The 13,268-nt window shown below is 43.0% G+C and overlaps 1 protein-coding gene across 2 annotated transcripts in view; it reads right to left on the bottom strand.

Moving 5' to 3' along the window:
* PPP4R4 (protein phosphatase 4 regulatory subunit 4) overlaps positions 1-13,268 on the bottom strand; it is a 1,899,245-nt gene that overhangs the window by 501,118 nt on the left and 1,384,859 nt on the right. The window lies entirely within an intron of this gene.

Below are 13,268 nucleotides of genomic sequence, written 5' to 3'. Positions count from 1 at the left end.
ATTTACGACGACAAAAACACCACCATACAAAATTCTATTTTTTAAAGTAAATATATGAATTGTACCCTAAATTACAAAAAATCGGCATTGTGTCATAAACATCAGTCAGGAGGGTCTACCAACTCACTGGGACGGTGGTGACTTGGAACCATATTTAGAGAGTTCTAATGGGTTTGCATGCAGTTTTAATTGAAATATCTGGGTGCACCGACAGGAGCGTTTTCAGTGAAAACGTACAGTTAGATTGACAACCACTCTTACTTTTTACAGGGGAAAACACCCAAAATACCCTTAATATGCCAACAGTTTCCTCACATGATGCTGGGTTCCATGGTGAATTTTCCCTGTCTTGAACTAACTAGAATTACTCATGGCTGACGGTGCCAGCTGAATGTGCATAGTAGCCCTTCCGATACACATGTGACTGCCACGGTTTCTAACCCCAGATCCAGCTGAGGTTCTGTCATAGGAAGATAGTGGTTCCCCTTATTCAAATGAGGTGGCAAAATGAAAGTGTATCAGAATGAGATATCGCCCTTTCATGGTTTTCTCCCTTTCTGTCATGTTCGAAGTGATCCTCCAACTCTCAAACACTGGTTTGAGTCTTTGCATCTATAAAGAATCCCACAGAATGTGTCCTTGATCAAACATCACATTCATGTCATCATTGTTCACAAAACCCCTTATAATAGGTACGACTGCCACATGAAATGTAACAAATTACTGCCACAAGTACACAAATTTGAGACTAATGAGGTGACATTTTTCCCATACTGGATCTCACAAGACAGCAAATTTAGTTAGATAAGAATGGAACAGGGCGAATTAGTAAGTATCATCCCTCAAATAGAACTTTGCTTCCAAATGAACTAGGTTCTCTTCGATATAATATTCTATAATCTTCCCAAACATGGAATACGTTTTTGGCAGGGACATGGGGTGGTAGGGGGTAACAAAATATTTTTCTAAACTTTACGGCCATCTCTCCATCATTGTTGCTTCTCTTCCTGGTGAGTCCCAGAAGCACACAGGCTCCTCTAAGCAAATCAGAATGCTTCTGTTTGTCATGGTTCGGTACTCAGAGAGGTACTGGGAGCCTGTGCATGTTCTCCACCCAGGCTGGGTATTACAGCCCAGTGGAAAACATGAGAAGTGTGCATGACTGCTTTGATGACCCAAGACGGCTGGCTAAACCGGCATGCACACTTATTGTGCACGAACCACTCCTCCTCCCAGGCTGTGACACCAGCCCCGCCCAAATCACAGCCCCATATCTACTAAAAATAAAATGATAAGAATAATATTTTATTTTTCCTTTTTCCACTGCTCTAAGAGCAGTGGGGCGACGTTCCTTCAGCAGAGGAGCCACCCCAGTCCACAAGTCATCCTGACCCTCTGTCTAGTGAAACCATAAATGTTGCACCTTGCCAACAGCTTCTCAGGACACTTGTCAGACCTGCCTAATGATTACAGGAGGACTTGATATGCTTCTATGACCTGTGTGGAGACCGGAGGAGGTGGACCTGCGCTTTCTTGAGCTCAGGACTGAGATTTGGACTCCAAGAGTCAGCTGGCTGACCTCCTGAAGGGCTACAGGGGCACAACAAGCTGCAAGAGGCCCTTTTCCAGGAGAGAAACTTGTTGACCAGTAACAACTGGACCTGTACTGGACCCTGCTAGTGCCCTCTGCTGAAGTGAGTGCTGTCCCTGATGTACGGATGTCCTAGAAGTAACCCATAGGAACTGCTCCCGAAACCCAGAAAAAAATGGGAATAAAAACATATTTGGACTTTGAAGTGTTCCAGAGCATCAGCAGGACCACACAGGAAAAATCTCCAATTTCTATGTAACTCTGTTGGATACAGTTACAGGCTTGCCTATTTGGAAGATGGTGTGCTCCATAAAACTAGATAATTCAGAAAGTAAAATATTTGGCCATGACAAACTGCATGATGTATCCGACCAACACTCCATTGTGGTTGGCCTGAAATCATTCCAAGGTCCCAGTCTACTGCTTCCATAGACAAATATTGGTGCTTAAAGCTTTCCAGCACTATTTACATTTAAATCTTTAAACATATATATCACTGCCATTTTGGTGACATGTTTAATAAAAATGTAAACTGGCTTAAGTGTTGGTCATGCACAGCCTCTTGTTTTAATGATTCTAATTTTTTACTGGATACCGTGTTCTCCTGAATCACCCCCCGCCTGGAGTGTATTCAATAACTGGTAGGTTGCAGTTCCATGTACCATAGATCTATCTCCCCAGGCACAGGTTTAATGCTGAAACTTTCAGCTCAAGTTAATTAATGACTGTGGTTCCACTCAAAAATTGATAATAAATGGCTCCTTTATTTCATTTTTGTTTCCTGATCATGTTGTAATCACATATAATCAATGATTGTATTGACTTCATTCGTTGTTTTATGCATCAAAAATGTATTTCTTTATCCAATGCATTTCGGCGACTAATCGCCTACATCAGGGAAACATTCTAAAAGAAAAATAAAACATAACGTTTTTTACCACTTAATCTCAAGCGGTGCCCATGGTTCAATTCATTACTCATAATGTGACTATTCATTCATTAGTTGAACAGTACTCTCTTTTTATCAACATATATATATGCTTTTCCTTACGTCTTCTACACATAGCTACTACTGCATTTGACTATACCGTTATTCAGGTTTGTGAATTGGTGAATTGATAATACATGTGTCTATCATTAGTATGTATCACATCCTGTTGGTTTGCTATTATACGTAACTCTCGCGCCAACCATTCTAATGGTGCCTAAACAACCTCGTGTTCTTCAGAGAAATCTCGCTGTTCGTTAAGAAAATGTAAACCCTCTTATTGCGCTTGCCGCGGTCGCTGCTCTTTTCATCGCTCCGCTCTATTTTAAATTATGTAAATGTATTTACGCTGCCTATGTCTGTGTGTTCCATGTACAGCGCTCACCTTTGTGTGCATGATACTCCTTCCTGTTCCTCTCTTCCAGCATTTCAAACGAATGCCGGTCTCTTGCGGTTTTTTACTAGAAGTGGCGTTACGCACATGCGTCTAATTGTGTGTATGTCATTGAATGTTTTTTTCAATGAAAACTTTATTAGCCTGACTTTGCGCAGTGTAGCGGTCTATTCCATGCTCAACTCCCATGATAAAATTACCGGTAATGACTACTCTTGAAAGTGCTCAAAGATACTTAGGTACACAGTACAGAATGATGTTAAAGTTCTATAAATAACATGTAAATTCAACCCTATCGTTGAGTCCAATACTAATGATAGACACATGTATTATCAATTCACCAATTCACAAACCAGAATAACGGTATAGTCAAATGCAGTAGTAGCTATGTGTAGAAGACGTAAGGTAAAGCATATATATATATGTTGATAAAAAGAGAGTACTGTTCAACTAATAAATGAATGGTCACATTATGTGTAATGAATTGAACCATGGACACCGTTTGAGATTAAGTGGTAAAAAACGTTATGTTTTATTTTTCTTTTAGAATGTTTCCCTGATGAAGGCGATTAGTCGCCGAAATGCATTGGATAAAGAAATAAATTTTTGATGCATAAAACAACGAATGAAGTCAATACAATCATAGATTATATGTAATTACAACATGATCAAGAAAAAAGAAATTAAATAAAGGAGCCATTTATTATCAATTTTTGAGTGGAACCACAGTCATTAATAAACTTGAGCTGAAAGTTTCAGCATTAAACCTGTGCCTGGGGAGACAGATCTATGGTACATGGAACTGCAACCTTCCAGTTAATTAAAATGTACTCTATTTTAATAATTTGGTTTGGGAAATGTATTGATTGGCATTTTCCTTTGTTTATGCTTTTGCACTGTATAAATACTTTATATATTGCCCTAAATTAAACCAGTCTGCTCTATATCATAGTTACTAAGGGATTGAGCTCAGAATAATGTGGTGACTTTTGAGGTTCACCCTGATGAGTCAGAGTATTATTAGTCCATGACAAATATCAATCAATTTTCTTACAGTGCCGAAATTGGACTTGCCTTTCTCTGGCAAGTTAACTTTAAAACTTGTCCTCTCTACTTTGATGCTGAATGAATGTTGGTGAACGTATTTTTCTCTGCACAACCACATGCATAAAACTCAGCCAACTACTGGTAATAATGATAGGTTTGATGACTACTACTTCCGGCCTCCCAGTGGCACGCAGGTCAGCAGTCTAGTTATTCTGCCGAGCCAAACTACAAATAGAATATGCTTTTCTGTTCGCGCAGCGGGCGCACCGGCGGCTCGCCAAAGGCAAGCCCGTCTGCGCCCGTCCGCACCGGGCCAAGGGCCACCCCCCTTGATTCTCCAACCCAAACCACAGGACAAATAAACAGAATAGTGTACTCTCCAGAACATCTAAAAACCATACGTCTATTTGGCAACTATCCTTCTAACTGCCCCAGCTTTAAACTTGGAAACTCGAGGCATTACCCCAAACTACGCTGCCCCGAATGCTTTTTTTCCTTAAATAACCATCATCTATTTCCTCCATCCACCAGAACTACTCCTGAACATATAAACCTTCATCTAGCATTAATCAACGCGCGGTCACTTCCAAAACATAAATATGAAATCCTGAACTTCATTGAGAATCACAACTTGGGCGTTCTATTGATCACTGAAACTTGGGGCGACCCTACTACCGGACCAGATTTTTACACAGCCACACCAGAAGGATATTCTTTACGCAGATTTGACAGACAAAAAATTAAAAAAGGTGGAAGCCTCGCAATCATCTACCGGGAAAACTATCTAATTAAAACAGAACCAGTCCCCATCAACAAATGTGAAGTGTGCTATTTTTCCATCACAGCCCCCAAATGTTACCATTCAAAGGCGTTCTCTTCTACCGCCCTCCAGGTTCCCGGCCAGAATTCCTGTCCTCACTAGGTAGCCTTTTAGAATCAGTGGCAGGTGAAAACAATATCACCATCCTAGGAGATTTCAATTTACATCTTGAGGCACACAACGATCAGGATACCATAGCTCTCCTAGCTGAACTAGAGGCAGTAGGCCGCACACAAAGAGTCACCTCCCCCACCCACACTTCAGGACACACCTTAGATGGACTCTTTTCCAATCTCCAATGTATAGTCCGAGGGGACTTTCTACCGCTACCATGGTCCGACCATTATGCAGTACTCTTTGACTTTCAATAAAACAACAATCCCTCCCCTTACAGAAAACCCCCTCTCCCCAGGCAGTTCAAATCCTGGAGTAACATTGACCCACTCGAATTTCAATCCACCTTACGCACATCTCAGCCTAGCTTTTCCCCTAGCGACCCTGATGGAGCAGCTAAGCTATTTACTCAGTGGATAGATAACGCAGTCAATAAAACAGTACCCATTAAATGCAGATCTATTAATAGAAGGACTGCCTCTGCGCCTTGGTTCACAGAGACCCTTAGATGCGCAAAACAAAAATGCAGACAACTAAACGTCGCTGGCGCCTTCACTATGATCCTTCCCCTAAAGCCATTTATAAACAATCCCTGGAAGATTACAAACGTCTTTTGATTGCAACCTAAAGCAATTTTTTCTGCTACCAAATTGAATCAGCCAAAAACTCTCCCAAACAGCTTTTCCAAGTGGTATCCAGACTCTCTAGACAAGGATCAACATAACCAATCACTGCCACCCTATCTCTCTGTGACTCACTAGCTGCATACTTCCAACAGAAAGTATGCACCATCTACGATAACTTTGCCTCCAGTAAATATTTAGCTTACACAAATGATTCCAACATCTCCACAACCTTCCCGGTCTCCACAGACCACACTATTATCCACACACCTTTCTCCTCAGTCTCCACTACTATCCACACCTCTTCTACCTTTCATGAATTCAGCCAAGATCGACCGTGTCACTGCTCTGGGCATCGGTCATAGGGCCAAGGAACTAGTTGCATCCTTCCTGGCAGACCGATCACAATCAGTCAAGCTTGGCACTTTCACTTCCCCTCCATTCACTTTTCCTTGTGGGGTGCCCCAGGGATCCTCGCTAAGCCCGACACTATTTAACATCTACGTGTCGGACTTGGACAGGGTCATCAAAACCTATAACCTGAGTGTTACCTCATATGCTGACGACGCCCAAATAGTTTTAGCAATACACAACAATGGCCCTAGGGTTGCTGCCAACTTTCAGACGGGAATGGTTGCCATTAGCTCCTGGACGACTAAAAACTCCCTCAGACTGAATTCCAGCAAGATTGAGGTGATGATCTTTGGCAACCCCCCAATGGTGGCCAGCAGACTTAGGGACTTCCCCTGTCCCAGTCTCAAAGGTCAGAAACCTCGGGGTCATCTTTGACACTAAACTTACATTTATGCATCATGCCAACTCTGCAGTTTCCTCAGCCTTCCAAACGATAAAAATCATAAAAAAACTTCTCCCATACCTCCCGTCATCAGCCACAAAAACCTTGATTAGTACTCTTATCATGTTCAAAGTGGATTACTGCAACAGTTTATTTGTTAACGCACAAGAAAGAGTTCTCAACAAATTTCAGCTGATACAGAATGCAGCAGCCAGGGTACTGACAGGCACTCCCAAATTCAGTCCCATCTCCAAAGTAATACAACAACTCCACTGGTTACCGATCAGAAATAGAACCAAGTTTAAAGAACTCTGCATTGCTTATAAGGCCATTCACTCCCCCGGACCTGACTTCCTTAAACAATCACTCCGTCCCTACAATCCTCCTAGACAATTACGATCCTCTACTGCCAATCTCCTGATTGTTTGACGCACCAAGAAAGTCTCCTGGGGCGACAGATCTTTTCTCTGTGCTACGACCAAACTCAGGAACAAGCTCCATCTCCACATTAAAGCTAGCCTCACATTGCTCTCCTTCAGGAAGCAGATAAAGACATGGCTCTTCAATCGGTAACTCTGGAATTTTCTTTTTACCTATCCTGCCTAGTCCTTAGCGCTGAGACACCTGTGGGTAGTTGTGCACTCTATAAATTGCATAAACATAAACATGAGAATTATGGCATGCAGGCAAGAAAAAACTGCACTTGCCACTTCCCTAATTATACAAATTACACATTTTATTGGGGGTAAGTGATTTAGTGACATCACCAATGGTGGAGTCCTATGGATCTATGATAAAGCAACTCATTTCCACCTGGAGCAGCTGGTTGGTACAGCTACAGATAAAGTTTCCAGAAACTGTATGATGCATTAGAAGGCTTGCTTAGAGAGTTAGTTAAAATAAGTGTTAGAAGTCCCAATTTAGGTATTTGTGGAGGAGGAAAATGTGAAAATTTGTAAAACTATCTTGAAAAGATCAACATTTTTTTTATTATTTGCAAAATTCACTGGCTCATCCACCAAGAGACATCCTGGCAAAACTACACTCATTCAAGACCAAAGAGGCAATACTGCAAGCAGCCAGTCAAGTAGACACAGTGAAGTTCCAGGGATTCACGTGTGAACTGTACCAAGACATAGCACTGGCAACTGCCATGCGCCCCCAACAATCAAGGCCGGTAGGGAAAAACTCAGGCACAGCAACATTAGATAACGCTAGACCAATCCCTTCGGCTTGGACTTTGAAACCCGGAACAAAGCACTGGGACTCCCGATACCGGAGGATGACTTTGGCATGGACAGACTGGAACAACAAGGCAGCTCTCCCACAGGTATGGGGAAAGGAGATCCGTGGAAGGTTTGTCCCCCCCTCCCCAGGCCGCAGAGAAAACAAGCATTTGCAATGCATTTGGCCTTGCCTTTGGGATCTTATATGTATTTAGCTATGCAGCACATTAGCCTGGGTGATGAAACATCTACTGTTCTTTAACATGGAGGGAAAGTAAGCACCAAACTGCGTGACATGCCAGGTATGGTAGTTTAGGAAAAACAAGGGTACCCCGTTTGGCGAACCTAGGGTTCTAATGTATATCAAATGTACAATGGTTCAGGGGTGGCCTAGCTAGGTAAGCGTTAAAACAAGGGGTTATTTGCCAGTTACCAAATAACTTTGGGGAACACAGTATATAGGGAAACGTGCAATTTATTGATCACAAAAGGTTGCAATTTAAGTTTTTTTCATACATGTTCAGGTGCTCACATGAGTGACAGAGGTGCGTAACGTGACTGAGTGAAGGTGAAAATACATGGAATATCACAAAAACAACGAAAAACCCATAATGATATATACAATGAGGGATTTTCAATGGGGGGTCAACGGCGTTTTGATCTTTGCCTAGTCAAGATCATCATCAGGACAGGGTAAGCAGTCTGAAACTAAAGTAAAATTGAGCTTAAGTTAGCACTGTGCCCTACTCGACATGAATTCAATACAGTGCTTGAGTGCTCCCAGTGGTAAAGTAATAGCAATTCACATATTTATACTCTGAATGTCTAAATAGTACATAGTTTAGCATAAAAACACCCCATTTGTGCGGGGAAGGGATTAGAAGTGGCGTGTATAAATTAACGGGATAGCAATATTAGCGTGACTATTGTATTCATAGTCATATAGTCACACTTACTCAATAAGTGAGGGGTGTACAGCCCTCTTTGGTTTGGTTAAATCAGGTTCTTTAAGGAGCTACTTGGTTATGATGGGACCTGAAGGGAGTAAAGACAGTAATCATCCCACACTTCCAAAGTGAGAGAAAGAGTTAGGTACTAATAGTGCATTGGTATGTGCAGTTACTTACATCTCAATTAGTATCAAGAAGTATATTACGGCTTCTAGCTTACGGTCCATGTAAGTGTTGTGAGGGCAATATCTAGAAGAGAATGGAATAAACTTTCTAAATCATATGGCTTAAGGTCCAAATAAGCATTATAACGACGTCTAGAAGAATACTAGGCTCAGGAGAACACGAGCCATGCTTACTTCAAGGTGCTGGGTGGCGGACCTGTATAGTTAATAACGAAGGTCAATATACTCAGGGCTCTAGAAGCAAGTAAATTGCATTATAATTAAGGATGCCATCAGGATTCTACTAATAAGTTAAACCGAAACCCATGCTTACTTGGATTTGGCTGGGTTGTAGACCTATATATTATTTGAGGCGGTCGCTATATTCAGTTAGGACCCTAAAAGTAAAATCTGTCCATTTTGAGATTCAAGGGAAGGAACTGAACATGTTAGCTTGGTGACCGCTAGGTGCGGGAATTGCTAACCGCTAAGTGTAGGGATTCCTGAAGCACAATGCGTTTTCAAAAGGTAGTCATAATTAACGGTAACAGCTAAGTTGTGTGCCGCCTTGACCGGGATCTACAAGAAGGGGTATGCTTGCGTTAAGGTCGAATTAGGAGTCTATACAGTTGTCTAAGTAATGTGCGGAGGGCAGGACGACTTACTAAATCACCGTGTCCACGAGCGGGAATCAAATTCTGTTTTCCGCCGCGCAGCAGTCATCGGGGTTGCTGTAGCTCTAACAGGGCGTGGTGGAGGAATGCCTGTGCAATGTGTAGTTAAACGCGCATGCACGCTCACGTTTGGAGACGTGCCACGTCACTTGCGCATGCGTGTTAGGGTCCAAACCTGCCTCAGAGAGGCAAGACGCTAGTCAATTACGCATGGTCCCATTGCTAAAGTGAAAGAGGAGCGATCAGTGCCTATTTCTTGAATACTGTATGTTATAGCTAGCGCCCAGGGGCTCATAATAAACAATATAAGTGGAGCACAACCGGGCATGGGACATTGTCTGGAGTGTGTATCTTAGTAGAATTTGATCAACTGTGTGTTCTAGCTCTGCATTTCCGATGGGCAGTTGGTGATGGGGAATTTGGAACTGTGTGCCATATTGGACTGCGAATGAAAGGTATAACTTATGTGTGTCTAATATTTACATGAGGTCTAAGCCTCGATGGTGTGCTATCAATGGTCGTAGAGGTATCACATGTTAATGACGCAACATGGTGACATTCATGATGAAATAGCGATAAATTGACATTCATAGTGTAAGCTTACTTAATAAGGTGGTCTTCAATCACATATACTCAGGGGTGGCTCATCAGAAGGGTAAAACAATAATACAACTGATAGACATGATACTTGAAACAGTTCTGGATTGGTTCAAATGCAAGTGTTCCACTCATCAAGAGTGTTCAGTCAATTTTCAATTGTCTTACAGTTGTAGATTGATTTACACTCAAGGAGATTAAGTATGGAATTGTTGCTTTCTGCCCCTTGTGCTGGGTACCAGACTGTCTATCACCTGCAGAGTGAAATCCATTTCTGAGTGTCCCATTTCCAAAAAATGTTCCACCAGGGGAGCCGAGAGTACTTTACATCGGATCCGGCTTCTATGTTGTGAGATCCGGGTCTGGATCTGCTGTGTAGTCTGGCCGATGTAGTATAGTTGGCACGGGCACTTGATGCAATAAATTACATTTTTGGAATTACAGTTGGAAAAAGACTTAAGTGCATGCTTGCTGTTACCATATTCAAAAACGTTTGTGTTATGAGTCGACTTGCATGCCATGTAGTGGTTACATTTGTAGTGTCCAAATATTGGTGGTAAATTGAAACAGGCCTCAATGGTTTTATTTTTCCAAACTGGGTTCGCTGCTCTAACCAAGTGGTCTTTGAGGTTCCGCCCTCTCTTGAAGGAGAAAAGAGGGGTTCCTGTATTCAGTTCAAGGGGGGCCAGTACAGACCAATGTTTTTTAACTAGCTTTGTTAGTCTATTGCTTACTGTACTGAATGTCGTGACACAGGTGATCCTAGCTCAAGGTTTCTTATCATGTGTTTGGAGTAGGTGTTCTCGGTGGGCATACCACGCTCTTTTCATTGCCCGTTTAACCAATTTTTTAGGGTATCCTCTTGATGTTAGTTTTCTAGAGAGGATCTCAGCCTCATGGAAAAAGTCTTCCTTGAATTTGCAGTTACGCCTGATCCTAAGAAATTGCCCATAGGGCAGGCCATCTCTGAGTGCTCTAGGATGTGCACTATGGTATTCAAGCAGAGTGTTACGTTTGGTGGGCTTTCCAAATAGGGTAGTACAGAGAAGGCCGTCCTTGCATTCGATGGTTACGTCCAGGTAATCAACCTGGTGTGCATCATAGTTAAATGTGAATTTTAGATCAGATTGGCTTATGTTCAGCCACGTACAGAATTCTTTCAGTTCTTCTGAATCCCTGCCCCAAATCATAAGGACATCGTCTATGTACCTACGCCAAAGACAGATCTTATTGATGTGAGGATTAAGCATGGGTGTAAAATCCGTTTCGCGGGCGAATTTGCGGATTTTTGGCAATTTCGCAATCCGCGAATCGCGCAAATTTGCCACTAAATCCGCAAATTTGCAAGCTGCAAATTATTTTGCTTGGTCGCGCTTGAAAAATACAATATCGCGCGCGCGGCGTTGACTTACCGTGATTCTGAGTCCGCTGAGGTGTTTTTCTCCCGGTTTGCGTGTGCTGCGCCATTTTCGATCTTGCTGCGTGATCGCGCGAGAGTTTTTCGAACGCAATTACGTCATCGCGCCTCGCCATCTTGCACAGAGAGAGTTTGACAACGCAAGTACGTCATAAAGGCCCGCGATCACGCATTGCGGGAGTAAACAATGCCGAACACGTAGATAGGGCGCACAGCTGACTTCCGGCGGGATATTTGAACAGCTCGCGCTCCCGAAATTGCAAAAATTGCCATTCTGCACAAGAAATCCACCGCAGGAAGCATAAACCTTGTGAAAATGATGATTTTGATCAGAATAACTCCTCAGATTGACATTTGACTGCTCTTTTTGGTGCAAGGAGTCTATTTTTGGGGGGGGGGGGTTTGGAGGAAGGAAGTGCCCCAGAGTCTCCAACTTCCAGTTCCTTTCCAGCAGGCTCCTCCCAGTGCTTTGTCCATGTCCTGGTCACTTTTGATTTGGATCTGGAGCTGGAAGGATTACTTTTTGTGGCTGCTGCTGGATATTTGTATTTGAGGACTTTTTGGACTTTGAAGTTTGGATCACTTTTGGACTTGAGATTTTACAAGTAAGTTGGTGTTGTTTGTTTGGGGCATTGCAGTTGAGGTAATACAGTTTTAAAACTTTTTTCACAACTTAAAAAATATATATATTGTGGGTAGCCACAGTATCCAGTAGGCCCAGGGTTAGTCATGGGTGCATGATACAACTGTTTCTGTGAATTTTTTAACTTAATTCTCATTTATGTCATGGAATTTTAGCTCACTGTTATATGTTGATTTTTTTTTAAAATTTTGGGGTGCCTGTAAAGCCTCACTAGCCAGTAGGCCCAGGTGTAGTGAGTGGTGCATGGACCTAGTCTTTCTGTGGGGTGTCTTGAATTTAAACATCATTGAAGGCATGGATGGCATTGGATTGTGGTGATTTTTGTGTGTTTTCCGATTTTTTAGGGTGTTGTTGAGGCCTGGCCATGTGGTTGGGGGCCATTTTGAGGCCTGGTTCAGGAAGGGCCTGGCCATGTGGTCAGGGTCAAGGGGCCATTTTGAAGCCAGGCAGTGTGCTCAGGCCTGCACCCAGTTTGCCTTGCTTTCAACCATTATGCCCAGGTGTAGTGAGTGGTGCATGGGCCTAGTCTTTCTATGGGGTGTTTTGAATTTAAACATCATTGAGGGCATGGATGGCATTGGATTGTGGTGATTTTTGTGTGCTTTTTGACTTTTTGGGATGTTTTTGGGGCCTGGCCATGTGGGTGGGGGCCATTTTGAGGCCTGGTCCAGGCAGGGCCTGGCCATGTGGTGGGGGTTAAGGGGCCATTTTGAAGCCAGGCAGTGTGCTCAGGTCTGCACCCAGTTTGCCTTGCTTTCAACCATTATGCCCAGGGGTACTCAGTGGTGCATGGACCTAGTCTTTCTGTGGGGTGTCTTGAATTTAAACATCATTGAGGGCATGGATGGCATTAGATTGTGGTGATTTTTGTGTGCTTTTCGACTTTTTGGGGTGTATAACTGATGTTCCTCTGGCTTCCATTACTTTTAGGTGTACAAGAGAACCACCAGTGCCAGGAAGAAGTCCTGCAGCGGTGTGTGCAGCACAACGTCACATGACGTCACATGTGGCCACAGACAAGACAACTCTGCAACTCATGCAACTGCGGCCTGCTGTTCTGACATCTGAAGAAGAGGGGCCCAAAGAAAGGTGGCCGTAGCGCCTCAGCGAAAAAAGTTGCCAGTGGAACTGCCAGTAAGAAGGAGCAGAAGAAGCAAGTGGCACCACCTACCAAGGAGACTAATGTGCCCACCGACACCTTTTTTGGGAGAAAAAAAAGTACGC

This window comes from Lissotriton vulgaris, chromosome 9 (genome assembly GCF_964263255.1).
Source record: "Lissotriton vulgaris chromosome 9, aLisVul1.2, whole genome shotgun sequence".
NCBI lineage: Eukaryota > Metazoa > Chordata > Amphibia > Caudata > Salamandridae > Lissotriton > Lissotriton vulgaris.
Note: the sequence above shows the minus strand (reverse complement) of the source record. Positions and strands in the feature narration are given on the sequence as shown.